Below are 24267 nucleotides of genomic sequence, written 5' to 3' on the forward strand. Positions count from 1 at the left end.
CTTTTTCACTCAGACTTGTCAGGATCTGCTCCCATGCTCTCTTCACCCACGCCTGAGGCTACTCAGTGCTAGAACACCACATAAATTGATAAAGAATGCCACCAAATAATACATATACAAGAGGACTCCTCAAATGCTGCCGTTCCAAAGCAGTCTGTGCCCATCTTGTATCCCAGCACGTCGACGGCAAAACCCATTTCAACATGAGAAATGTAGGATAACGACTAGATACAGCTTACCAGACAACCGAGCTGGTTTGGAAAAGTAAATTATTCGGCATCATTCCAGAAAGAGGAACTTTGTAATAATAATAAATGCATCAAATCTGACCAAGTAACTACGGATGTGTGTGCTCTGGTGCTTACAGATCACCATCTGCGCCCAGGTGTCCACAAAGAGTTAAGCCCTGCTTAGTAAGATCCCCCAAGGCTTCTTAACAGAGGCAGTAGGGTAAGCAGAAGGAGAGTGAGACGTGGCTGGGACACATTAAACTGGGAAACAGTGACATCCTGATAGCACTCCCACTGAACCCAAAGGAAATTTTACCACATATAGTCACAAAGGCAGTAAGTTTTTTGCGATTTAATAATGCCATTGTTCTTTTGGTTTCAGGTGATGGGTGATGTGATTTCTGTGTGTGGACTAAGCACTCCATCTATCAGACGAAGGTGTCGGTCACAAAAGATCTAGGAGCAATAGTGGAGAACCGATTATGACAGAAATGTGGGATATTTTATCCAACTGAAAACCACTGCAATTAATCCCTGTTAGAAACTAGGTAAGGCAGACAGGTTTATATCCAAAACACAGTATTTTCAGCCAACAGCACTTCTCTCTACAACCAAACAGTGATATTGGAGTTCAATACTTCCTGAAAAGAAAAGGCAACACCAACCACTGTGAATCACTCATGCAATTTCCTTATGGATTTTCACCTTCCCTGTTGCATGTACTCTTCAGAAAATTGACCAGAGAGATGGGTAGAGGTGAGGACCATGCCCTTTACCTTGAAATCAGGTGCAGTTAATTGTTTCATGATTTCAGTATGACTCTTGTCTACAACAGTCCCTCGTGTCCATAGAAAACTTGTCCCCCTATGATGTAGGAGGACTGAAATGCTGGGGCCGTACTTCCAGGCTTGTCTGCAATGAGACACTTTCGCACTGTGTGTACCTTAAAAGCTGGAGTCCTGCCAGTGCAACTGGCTTGGTTTGACACCGGGGAAATTTAAGAGCTGCTTTGTATTGTTATTTTACAAGCCCTTATACAGTGTTTGTTTTAAATGATGTGCTGTGTGATTTAGTGGTGTTTGCCAAAATGATGAAAGCCAGCGCTTGATGTGCTGTACTGTGTGACTGTTGTCTTCCCTCGGAGATACTTTTCACTGGAGTTTCCCAAAAGGAAGCAGCTGCTTTAGCCTTTGGGGCACCAGATCTGCTTCGAAATTCCAAAAACAGAATGCAAAGGAAATGAACGTACCTTTAGCCCAGCTTTGCATCGCATTTAGCAGAGCAGCTCTGCTGCATGACAGAGGGACCCCGAGCAGGGACCACGGCAGCGGTGGCAGAGCCCATACCTGGGTGACCAGGGTGGCAATGCCAGCAGCAGGGCCAGAGCCCCTCTGAGGGCACAGCAGGAGCTTGTCCCCGCGCCACTCGTGTCACCAAGGCTTCTGCTCCTTGCTTCTGGGAGCGCCGGGCCAGGCTGTTACCAGCTGTACATTTGAAGGTCATGGTCAGATCTTTTCTAATGTCAATAGGCTGACCCCTACTCCCCTTTCTGTGAGCTGCGGCGTGAAGGGTTGAACAGTTGTCCAGGCAGACCTGGCTGGTGTGTATTTCTCTAACAGCGAGAACCAAAGTCTCTGCCCCAGAGGGCAGACGTGAAAAAGAGAGACTTACTTTTTGTCAAATGATAGGCTCTAGCTTCCTTAAGAACAATACCAGGTCATCCCTTGGAACTCAAAAGCTGATGAAATTCCTGCCCTGTACAGCTTCCAAGTTGCTACAGGGTGAAAGAGTTGGAAATAACAGGACCCTGGGGACTTCCATGTTGCTCAAGGCATCTAATCCAAAACCTTCTCTCTGCCAATGCCCAGCATCAGGTGCTTCAGTGAAGACGCACTAAGCCTTACAGGAGCTAAACAGGGATAATGTTACCCCGCAAAATCTACTCCAGGCTCCAGCCTAATCCCCATTTAGCAGAGTTTCACCTATACACTGGAGCATGAGAATTTATACCCCTTCCAAGCCTTTCTATTAAGTAGCTTAATTCTGCATCAAAACACTCTATGCCTCTTTGCACCTCCCTAAATTCCAGTCCTTTGTAGGAACTGCCAATTTATATTACAGACACATCAAGGCTTTGAAAAAACTTCCTTTCTCTAGGAAGCCCTCTTCGCCCTCTGGTTCAAAGGTGCGTCTGGTCACAGGTCAGCGAGTAACCAGAAAGCTGCTGAAGAGAAACAACTTTTAAGCCAGTGCACATTTTCTCTTGGATGACGATAGCGACGGCTACGCGGGAACACAGGATCCCTGGGCTGGCAGAGACGGGATGGCTCACCGAGTCCCATGCCCTGCTGGCAGAGACCACTACATCCTATAATCTCCTTCATACATGCCTCAAGCTGCACCTTTAAACCGACAGTATTTTTGCTCTTGCTATATTGACATGAATGCTGCTCTGTTCCAAAATCTTGTTGCTTTAATGGTTACATACTGTCTCATTTCCAGCTTGAATTAACGCACAGTTAATATACACATTTTGCTCCTAGCCAGTGCGTTCCTCTCTCTCTGCTCTTTATTCCTGTATATTTTTAGACAGCAATCGGATTGTCTCTTGGTCTGTGATTTGCTAGACTAAACAAGCCAAACTCTTCAGGTTCCCTCTCACACAGTAAGTTCCACATTCCCTTGATCACTAGGTTCAAGTTCACCTTTCCTGGATACGATTCATTGGAGTAATAGGAAATTTGCCTTATTTGTTTCTAACTGATGTCTGTTAATCTACTATGAAAAATTATTGCTATTAGTCCAGGCAAGCACACGACCTCTCGCTTCATATTTTTAAATTGTAGTAATTAACGTTGCAAGCTATTTAAGACTGTCTTGGTGTGATAAAGCCACTTTTTCCGACAAAAAATTGGGGTAAAGAAATTGTTTTGTTACAACTGCCATGAGCCTGCTTGCTCAAATGCTTCCTATGGGTTTGGCTTACATAGCTGCAAGCTACCAGACTCTGCCAACTTCTTCATCGTTGGTCTTGAATGAACATAAGAGCTGCTTTGCAAGACTGGCTGGAGGATAGAAAGAGATGCAGAGCCCTGGCTCGGCCCATCTCAAGGGGCTCCTCGCTACATAGCCCTCAAGACTCCACAGAGCATGGAAAACACAGTAATAGAGCTACCAAGCCTATTTTGCACATGGCTTATGAAGGGAAAGGTCAAACGTTCATCCTGCCAGAACTGTAGAGCGTAACTCTCCATCAGGTATGTCTGGAAGGTGTTGCTGCCCCTGAAGGCACCAGCTCTACTTTCCTGGGCAATGAGCTCAGCGAGTCCGATCTCCTGGGGCTTCCTGAGCAGTCTGTGCCACCAGTCTTGGTAACTCTCAGCCCTAGAAACCCCAATATGCAAGTACTTCAAACTTACCTCTGTTCTTGTTGATGTCCAGAGAAACACTTTGCAAGTAGCATTTGTATCCTGTGAATCAGCACACAGGCCCTTTCTGTGGTTTTACAGGCACAGCAGCAGTAACCACCCACAGTACTCTGTCTATTAGGATGTACTAACAGCAGATGGGCGTTTAGGGACAGAGGCCCTGTCAAACGGGAATCATGCTGCCGTGAGGTGTCTGCCTGTGCAAAAGCCACCAGTGACACTGCTGCCACACAGACTGGGCTACCAAGGAGGGGACCGGAGGGAAGAGCTCCAAAATCCCCACGGCCAGGTTTTACACATCCCTCTCCAGCCTGTCTGGGTCTGAGAAAAGGCAGCTGAGCCTCATTAGCAAATCAGCCAAGCAGGACAGGTAGCCTTAGGTTACACTAACGAGCCAATTAAGAGGACTTATAAAGGAAGCTTGGCTGGGTAACAAGGGAGGAGAAAGCCTGGCAGCACTGGTTAGGGAGGCAGAGCTGTGCAGTTGAAGATGGGCTGCTGCATAATTACCAAAGCTTTTTGCATTGTGCCATTGGGGGAAGGGTGGCCTTAAAGGATTAAAGATGGCTGATTTGGGGCTGTGATGTTCTTAATTTGTCTCATCAGAGCCTCAAGTAAACCAAATAGCAGTAAATAATGATATTTTCGCCCTACCTGACAGGATACCTTAGGGCATCTTGGAGGCCCTGGTTGATTTAACACCCCACACCCAGTGTCCCAGCATCCTGCCAGCACCCTTGAGACCTTCTGAGGCAGATGGATGGGAAGGTTGCTCAGCAATTTACTATGAGGTTTATTGTCGCAGTAGACTTGGCCTTATCTATCAGGCAAGCTTGCTGCAGTGTGGCACAATTTCCTTGAGCAGATTCTCACTTGAGTGCTGCAAGAGTGCTCTTCTCCTTTGCACATCCAATGTATGTGACTGGTCTGCCCAGTGGCATGTCATTGTCAGAATTGTCTGGGGTGATGGAGAAGAGTCAGAATTCACCCCAGTCAGGAGTGAAATCATAATAAATACAATAGTTTAAAGCATCTGTTATTTTCTTGCTCTTCAGTCACCTCAAATGCTAGGATGTTTGCATTGCATAAAAAGCTTTACGCAATGCATAAACATTTTAAAGTCTTAGCTGTTTTAATTATGTCAGAAATATGCAGCTCGCAGGAAGACCTGTGGTGTCCTGACAGCCCAGTGGCTCCTGGAGAACAATTCCACCCTACACCGCTTCACCATCACCAGAGACCCGATCCAAATACAGGCAGTGTTTTACAGAAAACAAATTCCACACCCAATCTGGCCAAGTTCTCCTCTGAGGGTGGGAATTAAAGTCCTGACTCCAAACAATCTTTTCAACCTAATCCAGTCACGAATCTGTCTAGACAGTGGATCACTGAGAACAGTTTGGGGGGGAGCAGAGGGTTGTCGGGCTTTTTGGTTTGGGCTTGAATTAACTTAACGGTTATACAACTGCCCTCTTTCTTTGCCAACCCATTTGCAACTCATACTTGAAGCTATTTTGGTATCTTCAGGGATCTATTACAAACCAGAAAGCTCAGATCAATCTACTGAGATTTAATACACTTGGGTTGGTGCATTTCCTAGAAGTTCCCTCCAAATCTGCGCAGTGGATCTTTGGCCAAGAGTGAGGGCACGTTTTACGCATCTAGTACAATGCTCTGTTTAATCCATTGGCCGATACCCAGTGCTCCTGAGCAATTCCTTCTGCACAAGCACTACTGGAGTCTGGTAAGCAAAACCAGCCCATAAAGCCGCACGATGGGTTTACAGCGGTATGAGAAGAGCACGGAGAGCTCTGTTCTGAGCTGGACCCCCCAGCACACTGCTAGCATTAGACAAATCATCGTAATAGCTGCCTGCACCAAAGTGCCTCCACTGGAAAGACTCCCAGTGTAATCTGACGGAACAAAGCTGCCTACAGGAAGAACAAACACGGATAGGTCCTGTGACACCTGACTGAGCATCCAAACGCACATCCCGTCCAGATGGCTATCTTCTGAGACAGCGACCTGGAATGGCAAACAGCGCAACCCGTGTTTGTGCTGAGCGCATCTGAATGAGCCCACGCCAGAGTGAAATCTGATCTACAGGGCTGGATACGGCCAGAGACGCTGAGCAGTTCCACTTTTCAAGTGCAAGACAAGAAAACCATAGGCTCTCACTTAACGGTTCTTTTCAATAAAGAACACAGACGGTCTTTTCTTATTTAAACACGTGGGTACCACTCCTACCTGGGAAAGAACATGCACTGCCCTTTGTAGTTGGATCAAAATAAAGTTGAATAGATGAATTAGGGCCTGCCAAGCACAAAGTATTACAGGGCAAAGAAAACAAGTGGTAGCTGTGAGAATCCTGGGTTTGGGTCTGGAAGAGGAGAAAGGGGATGACTTGTTCTTATGAAACATTTCAAGGACTATCAGTTTGAAGGCTCCTCAATACAGCTCCTAGCACATCCATCAGGATACGGCCTGGCTGCTCAGCATCAAAATCTCCTAAATGACTCGCTGAATAGACACAGTTGCCAGGGGGACAATGAGTTTATCATGTAATAAAAGTTGATATTTAACCAAATGACACTGAAGAACTTCAAAGTTTTTCTAGTCTAAAGATTACACAGAGCTAGAATATGGTTAATGTTACAAAGGATCTGTGAAATATTTGTTAATATTCTATACTTGCTTTCACTCAACTCCTACAGAAAAAACATTATATTAATACTTTGTCCTGCAAATATGCTCAGGTTGTCACAGGTGCCTACAGAATTTTGCATCCTAATTGCAAAGTTCTAAAAATTAGGTGTTCAGATGTCCTAAGTAATTTTTTTATAAATAGTGCTTAAAAAAATACCAGAAATAAACCCACCGGAAGATGGCTTTGTGGCAACAGCGCTGAGATTCAGGCAATCCAGATACAACTGCTCTCTCTTGCACAAATTTCCTGAGTAAACAGCAAGTACATTGCAGTATAACTGTGTCCCCAGTATACAATAGGGATAATAATTTTTCTCCGTCTATTCTTAGTTAAAAATATAAGAAACGTAATGAGGACTTGGACAGAATCTTCTGGTGTCAGTATGTAACATTTAACTCCGTACCCCAAGGATACTGTTAGGGTTTCCATGTATTAAACACAGAGAATTATAATCCAAGACATCACAGGCTGCTTGGCATTATCTTTTGTTAGACAAGCACAGGAGATGATTAACTAAAAGGCAGTACTTCTAAATCCTGCCTCTCTTGTATCCCAAGATCATCCCAGCGATAAGAACATCACTGCTACTAAAAACCACCTTTGACAGAAACCCTCTTGATAGAATTACAAGTGCAATAAGAAACTTTCAACCGTGCGGATACTGAAAAAAACAGAAACAGATTTTAATATGAGATCTTCTATACTTGACAAAGAAAAAATTCTGAAGACTTTTGAGACCTGCAATACTATTTCTTTGGTCTAATGTCGGTATGAAGGTTTTCCCTTTCACAGAGAGTTTTCAATGATTAAATCTCAGGGAGATCAAAGAGACTTTGAATTTAACTGAATATATTTTTTTCCCCCACATGGAAATGTTTTATGAATCTTCTTTCAAACATGAATGTCTGAGAAGTAGAACAAGGAAAAGATGGTCATCTGCATGGGCTTTATGTAAACCAGAAACATACAGAAGCTAATGAAACTTTAAGTGAAAATGTCCCATCTTTGGCTACTTCATTCTTTGTATCTTGCTCTTCAGAAGCAAAATGTAAAGATAGCAGGAATAAATCAACAGTTTTGAGAAGCTGAGACTAAAGCAGCATTTCATGCAGGTTGGTTCATCGCTAGCCCCTGTTCAGTCATGAAGATCTAATCTCAACATCTTCCAGCCCTTCTCCATAGTTCATTACTTCCTAATCACTCACGGCCCTTATCGAAGAACGCTCTGAGCTTCTCGGACTGGAACAAATCCATAAATCAAAGACAATAGCTTTTTTGCTTTCCTTAGCAGTCTGCCTTTTCTTTATAATCTCATCCATCTGTTGAATCTGAAATTCACTTTGTGTACGTGTATATATGCTGCTAAAAAAATAAAGAAACGAGGGAAAATATTTTTAGTACAGAATAAATTGGCCATTGGCTTTCTGAGCGAGTGCGAGGCACCAACCCTGGCGCCGATCCAAGGAACCAAGGATACCTACTGCAATCTGTTATCTTGCTTTTCTTCAGCAGAGTTTCTCAGTATTCCTTTATTGATATATAGTTTCTTACCCATAGGTAGACAAGAGGAAAAAGAAAGGCGAACAAAATAATGAACTGACTATTCTGATGGTTGCCTGTAGTTTGCAGTGGAAATTTTGCAATGCAAATTAAGAACACATGCTTATTAACCATCAATCTTTGTGTCAGCGTCTGAAAGGATATAACAATCAAATTTGATATTTATTTATTTTCTAGATTCCAAAGAGGGCCTTTTCCTCCTAATATTCTGCAGTAAAATCATCCCTATTGGGCCACATTAGTGACTTACGGATAGATTTCTGCTCTTTAAAGAAGATTACACGAGTGACATTTGTTCTAGTAATTACATCTCCTAGATCAGTAGAGAGCAATGCATTCAGACTCTTCAAAACTGAGCATCTCCCAGGGTTTAATGGATTTAACAAGGACTGAAGCAACATCCAGGCAAAGAGGATGAGAGGGACTAACGCAAGCTAAGGAGATGAGAAGGGCTTCCTCTTCACTTCAGCTAGACAAATAATAGAGACTATATTCTTCCACTTTCAATAACAAACTTGCAAGACTTGTCAATAAAAACAGCAGGAGTTAGAGCGCTGCAAAATGATGAGAAGATCTAATGTGCACTCTGCTCACCCGGGGTTTGGAGGTGGGGGGGGTGGTTGGGTCTTTTTTTACGTATCACTGCAAGAAGAAATTTTTGTTTATATGGAATTAAGGCAGAACCTGTCTAGGGAAGCAGCTCAGGAGCCATTTTATAAGTTCCCACGTGCAGGACTGACTGTAAGGGAAGACAGCGGACAGGGCAGCAAAGAATATGCAGAAAAGGACAGAGATGGGAAATTCTACTTTTAAAAAAATGCAGAGGAGGGAGATATAGAATGTGACAGGCTTGTCCTGCTCTACTTTTTTGGCCATTCTTTCCAAGGCTGGGCCAGTGAATGGGTAAGACAGACAAGCGTCCCAAAGCACAGAGCTACACGGGCCCAACGCAGCAGCAAATTCCACAGCAGCTGCACACACACCTGCTTTCTAACCACTAAAACCAGCTCTTGTGAGATTGGTAAATCACTCTCTCTAATACAGGCATATAAACACTTTCAAATCAGCGTTTTGCTTCACCCCAGCCTGGTTTTAAGCTGCGTATATTACCCTAGATACATGCCTGAAAAGAAACTCAGGCTCCAGTTCTGGTTCAGAACAAGCTGATTTGATATATCTAAGACAAAACATCCATCCAGGGTTGAATTTACAGACTAAAAGCAATGGAAAGCAATAGGAATCCACAAAAATAAAGATAATACGGTTCTGGAATATAGATAAATATAAGACATATACTGTAAATGGATTTCAATTTCCAAGGCAACACAAAATGTACTATACCTCACTTCTGTGTTCCCTTTACCCAGACAACTTATTGGGATTTATTTGGAGCTGTCTAACATTTTGATGACATTCAGATATCATTTATCTCCCAAAGCACAGCCAAAGTAGGCAGTGTTATTTAAGAGCTGAACAACCAAGGGATAAAAGCCAAGTTGCTTCTTTAGATCAGTCTCATTTAAAAGTATTTAGGTAACTAATAGACGAGTTTACTCCTCCTTTTAAGTTCTTCTTTGCTGTAAGTAAAACTGACAATGCAATTAAGCCTCCTTGTTGTAATAGCAAAATAACAACTACAAATACTGTTCCGTAACAAATACGAATACGCTTTACGCATTGCTGCACCAGCCTGTGAGCCTAAATACTCGTCTGGCGTGAGTTTTTCGGGACAGCTGCTCTGTGCCGCCCTCAAGAAGCCACATTTCTCCACTGGGCAAGATAATATACAGCTTAAGTACTTCATAGTTTTGAGACCTCCCTGGACAAACAATGCCATAAAACATGTGCCATGTCTTGTCCTCAGGAATTCATCTCACTGTCAACTGGTTACCATGAAATAAGACCCCAGAGCAGGAGAGGAGTGAGGTAAAGAAATTCTGCTTAATAGGGGGCTGATGGTAAAAGTACAACTTGTCACCTCCAGTGCTGGGTTATTTGTAAAAGTTCTGTCCTCTCTAAGGACCTGGCAGTAGAACAGATATATCATGAAATAAATCAAATTCCTATATCTTCCATTATATCTTCTGACTATCTATATGACTCTGTCATATTTTCCATCTTATCTTTTGTTATATTTTTCCATGGAAAGTCAATAAATAAGCTTTTCTTTCTTTGCTTGCCAGCTACACTTCTGGAACAGTTAAAAAAAACCACCAACACAGCCCGCTTCAAGAAGACTGTTTTATAGACTATAACATCATACGCAGACTATCTCAGGTACACAAGCAAAAGACTGTCATGTCCAACTTCTAAAGAGTGTATGAAGAATAACTGTTTTTACATGCTTTGTCTGACTCTCTTTTCCTGCTTTAAAGACTGTTTTCAGGTTTACTTGGGAAAAAACAAAACAAAACAAAAAGAACCAGAACGTTTTCCCCAGCTGGAGGTAAAAAGCACAGAGCATCCTGAGCTGCCACCACGGCCCAAAGCTCAGCAGAGTGCCAACCAGAGCGTTAACGCACAGTCTGATCAAGTGATACTCCCGTGTCTGAGCCGAGAATTTAGATGAGCTAAACAACAGTACTAAGATGGAAGAGAGCACTTTTTAGGCTGCTCTCAAATGGCTCTCCCAAGCTGCATCTCCACGGAGGGACCAAGCGATAACCCAGGGGACCAGCCATCGCGTCCACCTCTTTTCTGCCAACCCCCACGCCCAAAGCGCATCCTGTTGTTTGAAGATGCCGCGTGTTTGGTGTGTCTGTCTGTGCAAGAGAGAGAAAGGAAAGGAAGGTTATTAAAAAAGCGGTTTGGTTAAATAAGGGAGCTCATTATGTGTGCTATTTTTGCTCCTCAAATGTCTGCCTTCCTCTCTTTCCCTTGAGGTTTCCAGAGAAATCTGACAATCAAGGCTGAGGTTTACTGTCAGCTTCCATTAGGCAAATCAACCGGGCTGGGGATGGGGGAAGGACAAGGGGAAAATTGCCCTAAAAGTAAGCAGATTCAGCACCAATAATGTCTTTGTGCACACAGCTACTGCCAAAAATCACTCAACTGAGGTGCTGTACCATAACCGAGTCCTTTCAGAGCCTCCTGCGGTCCCCCCGTACCATGACGTGAAACACCATTTTCTGTCAGATCTACAGAGACGGGCACCACGAACAGCAACGGCTTTCAGTGCTCTGACAAAGCAAATGACCTTCAGCGTGTTCACCTGTCACGGAACTCATTTCTGTGTTGTAATTGATGTGTAAAAGTGATCTTCGTTACGTGAACTAAAGACCCACGAGCCTGAAAACCTGGAGACTTTCCCAAGAATAGCAACAGACTCCGTAGACATGGAGCTCTGGATTTGACATTTCAAAATCTCAGCATAAAAACAAAAAGAAGAAAGGAATTTTCTTAATCTATTTTTCACTTTTCCTTTAGAAAATACTGGTTTGCCATCAGTGATTTTGTATGCATTTCATGAGTTTATATATGCAGAAGGAGCATAAACTGTTCTCCACAGAACAGAGGTCCAGTTTATGCACAGAATACGTTTCCGCCTCTTATTTTTTTAATGACGACGTTCACACAACAGGCCATTAGTTCAAGGAGAGGCCAGTGTCTGACACATTGCCATTTGTCGTGGTTGCACCTTATACATCTTCCAGGATCAGTCACTACACTCAGATATAGGAAAGAAAAATTAGTCATATGCTACAGAAAATACAGAGCTTTCCCTGGTTAGAAATAGGAGGGTTTTACTGCAGAACACAGCTATTTGCAAAACTGCAGCTATTAGGGCAGGGAGGCAGCTTGAATGTTATGGTTTCCACAGTAATATCGCTAAGAAAAAACACTCTCTCTTCCAGCTGTGAGATGTCTGTGAACTGTAATCATGCATGTCTTCTTCATCATCAAGCGGTTGTGAGGCATCATCAAATCAAACTCACTGTAAACAGGGGATTAAATTAAATTATATATCTCCTCACAATCACAGAGTCGTTTATATGAGCCCCTGACCCACAGAAAGCATTACCAGTGTAGCCACAAACATAAAATGAGATTTAGGAGTTTCCGCAGCACCTGTGGCTTGAGGACTTTACATGCTATAAATGACAGTTAACTGGGCAGTACTGTACTTCCCTGGGGGCATCAGTGCTCCAGGGAATCACTGCATTCTTCATAGAAATTGAGAGACTTGGCCACGGTTTTGAACAAATTGGTGCAAACAGGATGTGAATTGCTTGCTGTGCCCCAGCCTTGTTTGGCCACAAAGGTCCCCAAGTCATCACTGCCACCTCCTCCTCCCCACCAAAGCCACATCTGGCGCGGTGGTAACAGCTGGCTGAAAAGCCCAAGTCCAAGCCACTTAAGGACCCACCGCTAAGAATTAACAGATGCTGTTTCTGATTCCTAAAGACCACTTGAGAATACACAAGAGGGACTTAGTAATTGTCTGAAGCTGGATTTACACTGACAAAAGCCAAAGTTTGGAGGATAAAGACTATGTTTTGCCTCTCAATATGTTTTTCTTTCCTGCAAAGCCCACTGTATGCACAAGACAAGTTTTGTACTTATGTTTAATCAACCAAAACAAAAAATGGACAAAATTTTGCTACGATGATTCGTGATGATCCTCTTCCACTCAAGGATTTCTAAATTAATATTTTAAAGCTTAGAATAAAAGCGTTCCAATATATCCAAGTGCTTTGAACTTCTAAGTCCCAAACCTAAGCACTTCACTGGAAAATAAGTAATTTTAAAAATTAGGTTCTTCCCATTAATGAGTCCAAAATTTCAGTCTCCTGGGCCCGGATTTTTTTGTTTTTCAGGAAGAGCAGTGCTTCATTTCATGATTTTGGAAAGCGCAGCACAAAACATTAAAGGAATAAAAACTGCAGCATAGCAATGGCAAAACAACCTTGCCTATATCTTCATCTATTTCTGACAGGGTTCCCATATCCTCCAAGTCAATCCCAAGGAACAGTCACATCTACCCAGGTGAGCAGGTCAGGGACACAAAGAGCCGGTATCGGGGCAGGTCCCAGCCCGAGCTGCTCCATCGGAGCTGCCCAAGGCTCTCACAGCCCCAGAAATACCAGGAAAGGTCTTTCTGAGATGGTCCCATGCCGCAGAAAACTAATTTCTCCCATGGGAGAGGACACTCCTGCCACACGCTCTTGTTTAGGAGTCCATTTCAGAGCTGAAGCTTACAGGATAAACCATTCAACCTACAAGGAATTGACAAAAAATGCAGCTAAACGGCAAACACATGTAAGTCCCAGGCACTTCCCCGAGCCCCACTTGTTCTTTTTTTAGCCTCAGGAGACAAGCACATTCTTCTGCATAATTTCTTCAACAGAATTATGCAGAAAACTGCAACTAAATTGCTTTTCCTGATTAAAACCAGGGTATTTTATATCCTCCCCTCCCCGCCACTTCTGAATTATTTGCTTTTTATCCTAGAGCCTCTTCTCCCTAGATGTAACTCTTTTATTTTGCCTGGAAATAAAGCAAAGGCCCATGTGCTCCTACTTTTCGGAGCACACCCCCAGGTGTAGGCAGGGAGACAATGTCCCTCCTGCTGCCCCAGCCCCACCGCTGTAAACAGGGGCCATGGAACCCCAGGGGCTGATGCTCTTGTGGGTCTCTGTGGTCTGGGGGTGGGCTTCCTCAGGTGGAGGAGGTTCGTTGATGGAAAGGGGGAGGCATTTCATCTCAGACAGTGAAGCAGCTTGCTAAAAGCATTTGTGCTGTTGGAATGGCACTGGGAGGTCTATGGGTAGGTATTTACAGGGCTGAAAAAACCCCACTCTGTAGCAGGAGCTGAGCAGCACAGGAGCTGGCACAGGCACTTGTGCTGCAGCAGAGCCAGGTTCAGCTGCTCACAAATCACCAGGCCCAAAATCAGTGCAAGAATGACCTGCATTTGGATCAAGTTACTTGCTGTTGTTCAGGTTTTCTGCCTGGAAGCGTGAGAGACTAATTTTAGCAAACCTGGAGAAGGGGTTGGGGCTCAGTGGTTTGCGGGAGAGCAGGTTCACCTCCCTGTGAACTCGTTCCCTTGTGCAGCAGTGATGCAGTGCATCTATTTGCATCTGCATGAACATACTGGCTCAGCTCTTCAAAAACCCTCCTTTAGAGACGAGTTCCAGTCCAGGGGCTGGTTGTAAACCTTTGCGTGCCCACTGCCATGCTCTTAGCAGAAATAAAAAATGCATGGATTTTCACTTTCATTTAATGTCTTTGCCTGGTACGAGGAATCTGCTGTGATGAGTCAGTGCTGAGCCATGCTTTCTGGTGTCTGCCTGCATCGAAGAAATTTGGGCTATGGCAGTTAAATACAGGCACACTCAGTGTTATTTGACAGGCTTTACTTTCAGAATGACGGGGCTGTGGTTTTCTGGTTGTCTGTGCATCTTGCACTGTGGTGTTTAGCAGCACCAGTGGAAATGAAAACGCAATTGGTGCAGCTCTGCGGGGATTTCTGAGTTTTCATTATAGTAACAGGGCCGCCTTCCTCCTTGTGTTTGTCTTTATTAATCATGAGCGTAGTAAGTGACAACACACTCTGGGTTGCGCTCCCAGATGAAGAAGCCCAGAAGACGTGGGATGGGGGGCAGGTGGAGGCTGTTGCTCAGCCGTTAAATCCTTCTTGTCAGCTGATATAGGTTGGTTGGGGTTTTTTTAATTAGTGGGAAAAGATATCACTACTGGTCTCCTCTGCATCTTTCTCCAAGCCCATCCTCTCCCATGAACCAGGGAAAGCAGCCCACATAGCTGCAGTGTCTGTATTGTTCACTGGTTTAATCCAGACTTAAGGAGTATCCCTCATTTTGGGGTTATGGAGTTATAATACCAAACAAAATGTCTAAAGGAAGCACTCAAAGAGCGCTGTGAATCGCTTTCCTAGAAGGCAACAAAGTGCTGGCAAATGCAAAACTAGACAGTGAGTTCAGGCAAGTAGCAAACCTTAAACAATCCTTGTGTAAATACAGAAATACACACTGCAACCATTCAACACTCAGTCCAACTTCTCCCAACAAGTCTGGGAGAAAAGACAGGTTTTGAAGCATGTACTGAACGTTTGCTCAAGGCCGGCTTCTTGTGAAGGGAAAAAGTCCTACTGCCAGGAACCTATGGAAAACACACATCCAGGAGTCACGTTTGGATATACCCTCTCCAGTGGCACTGCAGGAACAGAGCTGACCTCCCATGTGTCTCCCTCTCCCCTACAAACAGGCTCATACCCCTCTACAGCGACTTCAGCTTACGGATGCTCCTGGGGCTTGTTCCTCTGCTTTGCGCTGACTGTGACCAAGTCCCTGGATAAATGTGCCAAGGAGCACAATCCACGTGGAATAGTTGGGTCTAACCACTGGAATTGTGTCTATTGCTGTCTGCACACAGGCAAGTCACAGCTTCACAGATTTCGGTATATTCAGGTTGTGCTAATTTTATCAGTGCTGGCTGAACTACGCACTTGGTATCATTTGGTTTATCATTCATGTCTCTACTAATAGGATACGTCAGCTATTATAACCCCACCACTGCAGAAGCTATTGCCACATCTAATGTGTCAGAAACATACGTCTCTTTCTGAGTAACAGATCGTTAGTGCACTGATGCTGTCTTTCCTGCTTGAATCCATTAATCATTGATCTTCAGCTTAAAACTTCAAATGAGCTCGAATTTGGCCTGGTTTTTGCTCACTATTAACTTTGGTCATGGTAACATAATGTGGTCTTCTAGGGTTGATGGAAGATCCCGGTAGGAGGGGAATTCCTTTAACAGGAGAAAAGTATATTAATGGAGCAATTTTTGACTGATACATTGAATGAATTATACATGGAGCAAGAATTCTCAAATTTCTCCAAATTAGTGACCTTTTTTTGTTAAGTTCCTAAGTAAATACATATGATAGCTCCCAAATAGTAACTAAAACAGTAACTACAGATAAACACTACTTAGTGCTTTTATGTGCAAATTAGTCTGTACTATCAGGCCAGCTTTATTTCTGATGACAACTCTGCAAGATTTTCTCTGAAAACAGGGAACCAAAATCATCTAAGGAGCTTCTGCACTGTTCCCTTGTGAAATGGTGGGTTTGTTTCCCACTTCAGACTTGGCATTGCATTATTGCAGGTAATAGCCTTTTGAGAGCGGTGATTAAATGCACAGGTTGAACAAGGCTGTACATATTGTGCTTTACATTCCAGCTGATTACATTAAATATTCCAGATTCACAGGGTCCTCTCAGTGTATGCAATGCTCCGCTAAGCAGACTCATCATCAATATTTAAACGTTTTTTCATATCAAGCTGCTAACAGCCCTATTTCATACGTAGCAATGGAAATGATGTATTAGATTGCAATAGGTTTTACCCTTTCACCAACATCTTCCGTAACTACAATCCCATCTTCTTTCTCTTCCCGAGCCCACATCACCAAGGAATCTGGTGTCACCGTCCACACACCTACCCTAATTCCAGAGACCTGCTGTCCTGCTGGAGAAGGCAAATGAGCCTTTGTTGTGACATCAAAAATCTACCCATCCATTTGTCCCCTTGCCTTAGGGCTTCTCTACTTTGATCACATCATGTTCCAAAGCTCCTCCTGGGCCAAGTGTCTCCTTCCTGCTGGAGGAGATGTGGAGCTTTGGGTCTCATGTCTTCTAAGCTCTACACAGGCTGATGGGGAACAGGCAACCTAGACCCACTTTTCCAGGCATGTTTTCCAGAATCTTTTAAACGGAGGAGCTGCGCAGCCTGTGCTGGATGTTACATTCCACCAGAGCCCACAGGCTCCAGTCCTGCAGCGTGAATGCAGTCAGGGGAGGACGCCTCTCCACAGATACTAATAACTGAATTTACAGCAATAATAAAACATGATATGCTCCATTAGATCTTTCATTTGAAATAAAATCCTGTGACACTGAGATATCATTATCATTTTTATCTTGTCAGAAGTAAATATCACATTTGTGGGTAAATATGATAGATCAAAATGGATGCTTCTTAGCAAAGGAGTCTGTATAAATACAAACAGTGGAGATTAAAGGGCTAGGAACAATGGTCTTCGCTGCTGAGGCTCCAGCAGCACCCTGTGTGCATCCTCAGCAATAGATTTACAAGGAAAATTTCAAAACTAAATTTATGATATTACTTCTTTTCCCCTGTCAATAACCTGGTAGCCCAAGGCACACATGCCAATGGAAAAGCAGGCTGGAGTTCAAAGATGTGGCACACAAGAAAGTAGCAGGGATAATTTTCACCTGATATCACATCATCAGAAACTGCTACACAAAATTATTGTGAATTATGGGGGCCTGCTGTGCATTTGATTTCCCACAGCTGCTACCACAGCAGTCACTTTCCTGAAAATTAAGTGCATGTTTCATCTGCTCACAGGAAGGGAAGAGAGGAAAAAGGTAAAGAAAGGAAAATTTGTGATGGAAAACCCACTGGAAGCTCCTGTGCCATACCGCGAAGCCACAGCCTGTTTCACGGCTGTGCTCTGGGACACGCAGAGTGGTGGCACTGGGCGAGATGGGCTGTGTCAATCTGAGCCAGCGCAGACCCACCAGAGCTGTGTCCAGCAACTGCAATATGTTCATTCAATTTACATTTCCTGCGCCTCACCTCTGTCTCTTATCTCCAACAAGGGACACTACACAAAGCAGATTATTCCGGTTTCTCCCCTCCAAAGCAGGCAGCAGCATTAAGAGCCCTTGCAATGACCAGGAGTTGCACAATAGTGTAATCAGAGCCTTCAAGCCTGTTGGAAATGAGGGGCCATGGAGGAGTGAGGGTGTTTCTTACGTTCCAAATGTGAAACTGCACCACAAAGCTCCTTCCTAAGCACTTACTGTGTGACCACCACACCTGATCTGAATGTCCCTGCTTGTGGGGTTGGTACCGATGCCCTGTTGTGAAGCTGACGGGGCTCAGCGCTGGACTGTCAGCCCCGAGAACGAGCAGAAAGGGGAAGGCACAAACGCGTCTCCCTCTTCCACCCATTATCATTCTGCTCCAACAAATGCTGACCGGCAAAGCCACGTGGTTATTTCATTCTCAGGCAGATTTTACCGGCGTGGAAACAAAGATACTTCAATCGCACTTTTGTGTCCCAAGATCGCCAAGTGCTTCTTTGAGTGCTAATTACATCTCATAACCTCCTCAAACAACAGGTCAACCCAATCTGACATTGCCGTAGCTTTGTTTCCTATGGAAATGACGCAGAGATGCCCACGCTGGCTGGCTGAGTGCGCATCTGCATGCTCTCCCCCTAACATGTGCTGGGACCACTGGCCTATTTTAAAAACATTTGAGAGAGAGCTAAGACTCCCAGAGAAAATTAATCTCCCAAATTTTTGTGGCCCTGACCAACATCGCTTCAAGGAGCAGAAGGGAAAGGCTGTTGTGTGAGTTCATCGAGCAATGCAGGCAGAGAACGCCTCAGTCATGGAAACGCTTCAACCAAAGCTCGTACTTTCTCCGGCAGTGAACTGAGAGATATCCAGAGGAAACTGGACTTGGGACATTCTGGCTCACAAACCAAACTGTTCATGGAGCAGAGGACGGACTACGTTAGCAAAGGGGCTTCCCCCTGCTCATGTGAACCAAGCCCCAGTGCAGGAGCCCAGCCCAGAAGCCCTGACATGTCCTTGGCCAGAGCGATGCCTTGAACTTCACCCCCTGTGATGCTCACACAGATGATCACTACTTGAATTCTTGCACTGCTCCCAGCACCATGGGATCAACCGCATGTAAAATCAGGAGCAATAAAAAGGTCTTCACTGGGCTGCTTTCCGTGTGGGGACGTTTTCTTTCAGGAAGCTGATTTTAACCCTAGGCCTTGAGTTTTTAGCCTTTTTTGAAAAGGAGGTCGGTAAGGTCCTTAGAGTAAAAGTGATTGTGTAACACTGATTCTCTCAAAGAGGACTTTTAAAGAGGTAGAATTAATATGGATCCTGAGGAAAAGTGAAGAAAAGCCACTGTGACTCCTGGGGCAATTCCATCCACACAGATGGCCTTCTTCAGATCTTCCCAGGAATTCCTCTGGGGTTTTGGGGTCTTTATCTTCATACAGGAGGCCTCAGAGGACAGGGTCCATCTGATGTAAGATAGGAGATTTACAGCTGCCACCCGATTTCTACCAGCACTTGTTTCGCAAAGAGCCAGGTCCTCCTTCACTAGGATGCTCAGGCAAAGAAGAAATTACTGGAACTCATTTTAATGGAAAATTTACTTTGGTATCAAGCTGGTATTTAGGACAGATACAAAGCCATTCTGTGGGAGTCAACTGAACAGCAATTGGATTCTTATAAAATATGGAAAAGGACTGAAATCTGGGGTTAACTAGGAGCATTAAGTACAGTTAGAGAAAAGTGGAAAAACAGAAAAGTGCAAACACATGGTAGTACCTCTTCAATATAGTGTGCAGTCAAGTGTGACATTTTTTGCCTGACTGAAAGAAAAAAACTAGTTGGAGAGGCAGTGGTGGGCATTTCTGTGACCTAGATTGTGACCGAGGGGAGAGATGGAGTGGGATGAAAAAAGGAAAGGAAGGGGGTTTTGCTCTAATTCAAACCACCTTGAGATGTTAAAATTTTGGCCCTGCCTAGATAATAATAATAATGGAAAAATAATGGTGATAAGTATTCTCCTTTCTTTAGAAATTTCCATTCCAAAAAGCCATTTCCATCACTAATATGTCTGACCACTGATAAAATAAAAATAAATACACCCCAACAGTTTTTGCTACTTGCTTTGTTCACTGTAACCTGTTGGTTAAGTTTCTGTCCCCAGAAGTGGTTGTCATTGCTCGTTTGTGCACAGGGAGAGATCTCTGGGCAAGACATGGCCTTCCATCAGCTGGAACCATCCAGTGGGAACAGCCATATCAGTCCCAGCATTATTCGAAATGCAGCAGAAGCAAACACAGAAATAACTCTGAGTAGAAAAGCACAGGATAATTAAGGGGGGGGCGGGCTGCATTTCTCCAGCTTCTAAGACAGTATTGCCAACAACAGAGGAAAAGGGATTATCTTTTTTCTTCCAAGGCTGGGAGTCCTGTTTCAGGTTTCATATAATAAGATGGTACAGCGCAGACAGCAATAATAACCTGCCCTGAAAGCTGCTCGCCGCACAATGGCAAATTGCTCATGGGCAGTGATGGCAAAATTTAATCCCCGCTCTGCTTAGAATGCAACCCACATAGCCACTCAAGACAACATAATAGCACTTTTGTAGCTCTCTGCTACAAACACCACTTTGAAAAGGATACAGCTGTGGAGGGGGGTCTCCACATGCGTCATTTTTGGCTGGTTACCAAGCCAGCAGAGCCGCAGACACTCGGTGCTCCCTCCAACAGCTCTGCCAGCTACTGCACAGTCATGCTTGGGGAAGGGAGAGGAAACGATGGAGTTGTGTGAGCAGTAAATTCAAGATAAAAATTAACTTGCCAGGCCACACGAACAGGTTAGGAATTCATTTGCTGAAGAACTGGGGTGTGAGAAAACTGGGAGACAGTTGCTCTCTAGGATTTCATTTACAATCTGTAAGGACTCACCTCGGTCTCTAGAGCTGCCATTCCTTCACCAAACGCTGACCCTGTGATATGGCTGTGCACACGGATCCCTGACAAGACTCCGGACAGCACTGGCTATTTCTCTCCCCACCTTCCCTCCACCATTTTTTGGACCAGAAGGAGCAAGAATCCCCACCAGAACTGACCACCACAATCTCCACCAACCTGCTGTCGACTGCTTCTGAAAGCGCTGAGAAGTATCAGATAAAATTAGTTTATGTGTAACAAATCCAAGAAAACTCTAAGCTTCTTACGGATCACTTGAAGAGAGATAACGTGGCAGTGTTTGTCATATGGTACCACTTGAGCCTCTGCATTCAAATAATTGTAGCGAGAATTTCCTTAGCATGGTCGGTTTCTCGCTGCAAACCTTTGGGGTCTACTCTCCCTTCCTGGCACGAATAAAGATACAGGATTTTGTGTGAATTGCCTAGTAATTCTGTCATGAACCGAACTGTTTCCTCCTTCCTCCCCACCTCACTGTATTACTGATGATAACAAGGGAGTTATTATCAATCAAGGCAAGCTACACTGTGATCTGTGCCACTGAAACTCATTTCAGATCAGAGGATAAAACGTGATTATATTTACACTTCCTTGACACAATTCAGGCAGCAAAATAACAGCCTTCTAGAGACATTTTTCTTCTTCATATTTAGATTTGTCAGTATTGCGGAGTTGTGTGAGAAGCGAGGGAATTATTACAGCAGCTGGGATTTGGTGATATGTTTTAGTTGCCTTACAAATGAAGATGTTTGGTTTATTGTATTGTCTTTCCATCTTTTTCATCTCCAAGTTCCTTGAATACTGTCCAGAACATCCTCCAGATTGATGAGATTGCATTTCAATCAATAAAGCTCTATGTAAATCTATTTTTGCTTTTGACACATCCCATAAATTATTTCTACTTATAACCTTAATTGGTCTGTATTCATCACAGGAGATGGAATTTCTAACTCATGCAGCTGTTTATAAATTAAATTTGCAATTAATGAAGAAAGTATGAGATTAAGCACTTCATACTTCCTCGATCTGAATTTGAAAAGGATATAATGATGTTTTATACGGTCAGACTGCACTTGGACATTTTTATGTTAAAGATGTAAGCTCAAAAAAAAAATCCCAGAAATGACCAATGTAGTCTTAGCCTAAGGTTGGGCTTCACCTGCTGGTGAGAAAACACGCTATTCCTCATAACCGAAGTCTCATTTCCAGTAGACAACCAGATGTTCTCTTCTTCCAGTGCCAGGGCTGAATTTGAGCCCATCCATCTTACCCAGGACACGAAGGAAACCTCCCTTCTCAATTTACAATACTGCCTGCCACTGAGCGTTAAGAGCCAGAAAACCCCCCAAAGCTTTGCTCTAGAGGGAAAAACAACCAACTCGCAGATTTTTACATATTTTTCTTGGTTTTAGGAGTTCTGTTACAACTTCTAATGTATTTCCTGGGTCTCTACGATGTATTTCTGGGAAGGGTCATCTTTTGTCATCTATTCAGATTCAGAGACAGTTTTCAAATCAGTAGCCAACTCAAGAACAATTCATTATTCTCCTCACAGCCACACACCACACAGCATGAGAGGTGAGCGAAGGTGAGTTAAACAAAAGCATCAACAGCAATTTTTAAGGAATAATCATGTAGAATTACTGTTCAAACTTGATAATATACCATAATACACAGAGTTTGTGTGCAGGATAGCACACAAGCTGGGAAAGAATGAAAGTTCCTTCCTTTTTTTCAGAACTGGAATTCAAGACCTCTTCACTGGCCAATTTTCTAATACCTGCAATTTTTATTTTCTCTTATTCAAGTGCCTTGTTCTTCCCCATCTTCAGCAGTTATTAGAAATGCTGTAAATTCCTCTATGTATCCACCCAGTAACAGATGAGTTATATTGCTGCAAGCTTCCTCAAGTAACGCAGCTGATATAATTCAAGCATGACCATGTGTGTTATCTTGCATTTAAAAAGGGCTCCCTGGCTGATAATAGACTGGAAAGTAGTTGAACAAGGGTCTTGGGAATCACACCAACAGCTCTAGAAATCTGTCCTTATACAAACAGAAACCTGCTCAACTGAGCAACTGCTCTTTGCTTTTGGGAGGGAAGGGGGTTCTGGCGCAGGAAGAAGAAAAGTTTAATAAAGAGCAGTGATTGCTGAAGCGAACACTGAGGATGAGAAGCCAGGAGTCGGTACACAAGCAGATGGGTAAAGAGGAAGGTTAAGTGGAGGTTAAATAAAACATTAGAAAGGAGATGAACCGGAGGCTGAATCCTGAAGGAAACAGAAGTGTTGAGTAGTAACAGTGTGGGAATGCACATGTGTGTCTAGAGGAAGCCTCTCCACCGTATTCTTTCTCCTTTTCTTCCTTTTACACCCACAAAAAGACGCTCCACACTTCTTAATGCTACACATGTCCATGGAAAAGTACTGCAGGCTTTTGTAAACGCACGAGAGAGAAAACGCCAGGGCAGGCTTATGGGAGAGGTGAAAAGTAGCTGAAAAAAAGTTGAGAAGCTTCTTGTCCTGGAAAAGTAACTTAAAAGGTTGGCTATGTGATGACAAGCGCTTTCTTGCTGGATGGGCTCAAGCCAAAGGATGCTCCTGACAGCCTAGGGAAGGGAGATTAAGCTTTTTCAGCTTATCCACTCCAACCAACGCTCCCTGCTCAGGGCAGCTCACCAGCGACCCCTTCTCTACCTTGGTCAAGCCATCTGCAAGAATTATTATTTCCTCCCCGAGGTCAGTCCTGGAGGCGTGCTTTGGAAGAGCAGTAACGTTGATGATGAGACACTTGGCAAGCCAGAGCGTGCTCACTCCGTGCTCTACCACCATATGGTTAAATTTTCCCCTCCATCAGATTTAATAAATAGTATTTACAAATTCTTAGGCATGTCTCCCTAGTAAAATCCACTAAACCCACAACAAATATACTTATCATGGCATTAATTTGGTTAGAGATTTTTGCAGAGTATTGACAGCCATATCTAATTTCTAAGGATTTAGTTTTATTTCAAAATATATTAGATATTTTTTTCTTTACCCATTACGATGCCTTTATAATCATGTTTCCGCTGAAGGCACAGGGCAGCTGCTTTACAACTATTCACTGTTAGACTATATCCCCTCAAAAATACCCTTCAATAATTAATATTTTCTATTTATTCACAAGTAAGAACATAAACTTTCCACCACAGATCTGCAAAGCCCTAAGTTCATTCTTCCTACAAATGAACACTGACATTCCATGGTTCAAACACCACTCCCTGCTGGGAGATTATCTGACACCATGGTCTAGTTATTAATATCTGCAGTCTATAAGGTAGGCTTTAATAATCTCAAATATAAATTTTAATATAAATTCTCTCACTCATACTTGTTCCTTCTCAAAAAATGAACGCAAGCAGCTATCTAGAAAGCAGGGACTTCAATTTATATTCAGTACCAGTTCTTGATGCATTTCCTTTCTCGATTAATCAATTGGCCTCTGTTAAAAACAAAATTTCTGAACTAGTAGTGAACTGAGTGTCCTGCTGGCAGATTCAGATGCCTACACTTCTCTTGAAATAGGGATGTTATCTACCATGTATATGTGAGACCCTCTTCCACCACAAGAGTTTTTGCATACCAGTATAGACACATCATGGCAAACGAATGTTAACGTGGCAAGGATTGACCCACTGCAAGTACCAGCATCGCTCCATGTTCCCTTCGAGCCATGGATTCATCCTCACTTTTTTTTTAATGGAGAAATACTGCAGTAA

This window comes from Caloenas nicobarica, chromosome 17, assembly GCF_036013445.1.
Source record: "Caloenas nicobarica isolate bCalNic1 chromosome 17, bCalNic1.hap1, whole genome shotgun sequence".
Taxonomy (NCBI): Eukaryota; Metazoa; Chordata; class Aves; order Columbiformes; family Columbidae; genus Caloenas; species Caloenas nicobarica.